The sequence below is a fragment of the Octopus bimaculoides genome, chromosome 9 (assembly GCF_001194135.2).
Source record: "Octopus bimaculoides isolate UCB-OBI-ISO-001 chromosome 9, ASM119413v2, whole genome shotgun sequence".
NCBI lineage: Eukaryota > Metazoa > Mollusca > Cephalopoda > Octopoda > Octopodidae > Octopus > Octopus bimaculoides.
The window spans coordinates 50,992,865-50,998,127 of record NC_068989.1 but is presented as its reverse complement, the minus strand read 5'-3'; positions in this window follow the sequence as shown (position 1 = coordinate 50,998,127).

Here is a 5,263-nt window from a genome sequence, read left to right as displayed (position 1 = left end):
ATATATATATATATATATACATACATGCGTATAAGAAGGGATGACCACTAAGTGGACATCTAATATGCAAGAAAGAGGTCATCAACGACTCAACCACATTTTGTATATCTTTCATTTTGTCTTGCCCGCTTATGTTCTGGTGTTTGCTAAATTATTTCTGAAGAACATTATTTTTCTTTGTGGTTGGGTCGTTGATGTCCACTTAGTGGTCATCCCTTCTTATACGCTTGTAATATAATTTTTCTGAATTTTCAGACTTTTTAATTGCCAGGCCACTGGTTTTAAATTGATTCACACGCACACACATATATATACATATATATATACATATGTGTATATGTGTGTGTGTGTGTGTTTCTGTGTATATATGTATGTATGTATGCATGTGTGTGTATGTCTGTATGTATGTATAATTTGTGATTACTTTTCCATTCATTGTTAATCTATCATTTAAGTTTAATCCAAATGAAGGTTGCTGAGAGGTTTGCAGAGGTATCGAGATATTAGATTTTCTATATATCATTACTCTGAGATGATTATATTAGGCAGTATCATTAATGTATATACCCTTGCTCGGTCAATTGATTGTAACATTGTTTTCCTGAATCAAACCATCCAGTAATTGATATTAACATATTCTACATCTATTTTTTTTACCGTGGATAACATTTTAGGTTTCAATGTTTTGTTATAACATATTTCAGGAGTTATTAGTTTCATTATGTTGAGATGACCGATTTTATTATCACTCTTTCGCCACTTAATATTGGAAGTATGAGGTAACTTCCTATCCATTCTGTGTATTACCTAGATTCTATACTCTGCTATTTTTATCACTGTAATTTTTATATCAGGAGGTTGTAGAAAATAAAATATTTCTTTATAAAAAGAACTTAAACGCAGGTCCACTTGCATGCCAGATCTTAAAGCCAACAATACCTCCTTTTAGAAGGATAAAATAAAAAGAGTTTAATTTGTTTTGTTGCCGGTTTAGCGATGATTTCAGGAGAACAGTGAACATGCCAATTCCGTTTGTCTTAACTGAATAGTTAATGAATTAGGTACTGATTCTGAGATCGTAGACATGGCTCCATAGTGTACAGGGAGAAGACATCACTAAGGGATCTGAAAAAGAAATAGTTTCAATTTGAGATTGATAACGTCTAAAATACTTATTAAAAATCATTTATTTTGAAATTGTAAAAAGGACCGTTTAAAATTTTAGCATTAAAGCTATTTCAAATTCCTTCTTGTATGGAACCACTACGCTCTGCTCGTTAGATATTTCTATCCCCTATAATACTCATATCCAAGTGTAGACGTGTTTAATATATTTCCCGCCTACTGGTGTAGAAAATAGATACAGTGATTATCTTATCAATAATCTGACAGATACTGAGAAGGCTAGATTTCGCTGTCAATACCTACGAAGAACAAAATATATCTTAAATTGTTGTCCACATTTGCAAAGATTAAATTAATATTATTCATTGGACTAAAGTTTTCTTCTCTACACCACGTAGGCATTAATATGTAATTACAATTTTCCATCACGATATTGGGTATGACGACTCTAACTTGAGTGATAAGCTATTATTATGTCTTTATACTGATCAACGTTTAGACGCCTTACATTAAGTTTAAAATAAACCACATTTTTAGAAACCAGGCGTCCAGTGTCACAAATTGCAGTGTGAAAACTGCGATCTTCACGGTCAATATTACTAGCTATGAAAGAAAGTATTGTCGTTAATGTTATTATTAATAGGCGAAAAATAGTCGAGGATTCGCGAAATTTCCTTGTAATATTGGTTTAAGTCATTTTCATTTTTTTCCGAATCTCATCGAGTTGAAGTTTGCTTTTATCCTTCTAGAATTTACAAAGTACCAGTCAAGTAATGAGACTGATTGCCTAGATAATCCTTCTCTCCTAAAGAAAAAAAATGCTGAGTTGCTCTTAAAATAGAAGCCATTATCATCGTTGTTGTTATTATTATTATTATTATTATTATTATTATTATTATTATTATTATTATTATTATTATTATTGCCTTTGCACAGCCTCTAACGCTGAAAATGTACTACAGTGTCAGCTGTTCACTACCAGTGAACTAAGGTAACACCTATTATTTTTCGAACACCTTTCGGAGTATTCCAGCGGTTCCAAGCAGTGCTGTTTTCTGCAAGTGCTCCTCATTTCAGCTCCTGTTTGTTCCACGTGCTTCTCGAGATATTTGGTCACCGTTTCCAGTGCTCCGACAATTATTGATAATACTGCTACCTTTTTCATCGACCACAACTGCTTGACCTCCCAAGCTCACCTGTCATATCTCTCGACATTTCTTCCTTATCGCATAACTTGTCAGCTGGGCATGCTATATCTATGATCCAGCATAGTTTGTTTTCTTTCTCAATTAAGACTATGTCTGGCTTCCTATTCTCTATCTCATGATTGCACTGAATCATAAAATCCCATAGGATCTTTGCATTTCTATTTTCAACGATACCTTCAGGTTTGTGGTCATACCACTTTTTGGCTCTGTCAAGTCCATACTTGTTTCAAAGTGTCCACTAGACAAGCCGGGCTATATTGTCGTGGCGTCTCTTATATTCCTTCTAGACTAGTGGGGCACATTGGCTGGTAATATGCCATACTGTTTCACCATTTTGTCCACAGATACTGCACTTATCACTTTCTGCTGTGTTGTCAATTCTGTATTTTATGTAGTTTGTTCTTAGTGCTTGCTCTTGGGCAGCGCAGATTAGAGCCTCCGTTTCCGGTTTTAAATCATTTTAGTCATCCACAGCCATATATATATGTATGTATATATATATTCATATATATATATATATATATATATATATATATATATATATATATATATATATATATATACACATATATGTTCACCCATTTACATCCGAATGCGGGATGAAAGGTTACACGATTGTATAGTAGCGGTCAGTAATATTTTTACTTGTCTACAGTCGGTCGCTTGCCATTCAAAGTTTAGCCTGCAGGTGCACTGGGTTCTTCAGGCAGGTTACTTATTCTGCATTTAAAATGCTATGTAACATTCATTCATATGGCACTCGACATTAATCCAATATGTGTGTGTGTGTGTGTGTGTGTGTTTGTGTGCGTTCCTGTGTGTGCCCATGTGTGTTTGTGTGGATATATATCTGTGTCTTCTTTAATTGCTTTAAAGCCCTTGATATTTAATTTGAGGCATATTAGGTTATAATTTCCATTATATTTAGGGACCACGCTAATGTTTATTAAATTGTGTGAGTGGGAGTGATGTATTGTACAAATACAATTATTATGAGAGCCTATTAGACATTGCCAGTCTTTAAACTATACAAATATAGAAATGACATTCACACATTTGTCTACATTGAGCGCACTGTATTCCTAACATCTGAAATTGATGGGAGGTCTCACAACGTTTACTTTTACATTTCACAAAAAACATAGTAAATAACTACAAACAATATACGTTCTAAGGTGTGGAGTTGACAGAATCGTTAACTGACTGGGCAAAATGCTTAGCAGCATTTCATCCATCCTTACATACTGAGGTCGAATTTAATTCTTTATCCTTTCGAAAGCTGATAATATAACTATCAGGTGAGCACTGGAGTCAATGTACTCAAATTACCCTGCCCCGAAATTGCTGGTCTTGTTCTAAAATTTAAAATAAATATGTTTTTAAGACATCGAACAGATAGTATCATCAGCACGCCAAGAAAAACGCTTAGCAGCATTTTGTCCGTACTCACGTTCTCAATTCAAATGCTGCCGAGATCGACTTTGTGAACCATTATTTTGGAGTCGATACCATAAATATCAGTTGAAGACTGGGGCCGGCCTATGTAATCGACTTGTCCCTACTTGCACCCAGCATTGCTTCCCTTGTAACAAAGTCTGAAACCAGAGTAGTGAGAATAGACATCATTTTTATGAAGCTGTAACTGTCTTTCTAGGGAACTACAAGTCGTAAAGGAATACATGAAATTTTTGAAAAGTACTATAGACAACCTGATGTCTTTTCACACTCAAGAATTATTTACATGTTAATTAAAATCTTTACAGGGATCAATTTTCTTCTATGTACAATAACAATGACATGCACAGATTCCGTTGTCACCATGTACATTCGCATTTTCATCAATTTTTCATTTTCAATTTGTCAGATATCGATCGTGAATTTCTAGCGTTGCTTCGGCATTATATGAGTAAAGGAACAGCTGATTACATGTATAATTACTACCTTCTAGTACGAGGTGGCGTCAACAGACTTGAAACTTATAATCAAATGTAGTAGCACACAATACACACTCGTACGTACACATATAGTTAGTATGTATATATGTATGCAGCAGTGTTGCTTTTTATGTACAGGATTTGTGGAAGGAAATGCTTGAATCATGCAGGCCTCGTCACCCATCAGAGAACTTACAAGAATCAACCAGCTGTAAATTTTGATACGGCTATTGTTCACAAGAGAACGTGTACATTCCGGGAAAAGTGTTGAAAAAGCATGGTCAAAGATATACTGTAGCACCAGTTCATTTTGCCAGCCAGCGCAGCTGTACATTACCTAATAGAATGTGAAAATCGTTGGCCGCGCTCAAGTGACGTGCACGGGTCTCACATTGTATTATCAATTACTGATATCAAGGATTCGTTGTATCAATGGCTTTGCTCGCATATAAGAAATCAGCTATATATATATATATATATATATATGCATGTATTTCTTTTATTCTTCTACTTGTGTTAGTCATTTGACTGCGGCAATGCTGGAGCTCTACCTTTTAGTCGAAGAAATTGACCACAGAATTTATTCTTTGCAAGGCTTGTACTTATAATATCCTTCTGCTTTGCAGAACCGCTCAATTACAGGGACATGAACACACGTAGATGTTTCCGTTTACCATATTCACTCACAAGGCTTTGATCAGTCCGAGAGTATAGTAGAGGACACTTTACCAAGGTGCCACAGAGAGGAACTGAACCGGGAACAATGTGGTTGGGAATCAAGCCTCTTACCACACAACCACAATAACACCCACCCACACACCCACACAGACACACAGACACACACCCATATATATATATATATATATATATATATTTATTCATATGATGATATCTCCACAATGTGTTGATGAGAAAAGCTTGTAATCGCTACCAATATAGCAAGAGATTTCTCCCTAAAGGTCTAAAGTAGACTCCTTAAGGATCGATCTCCTTGGT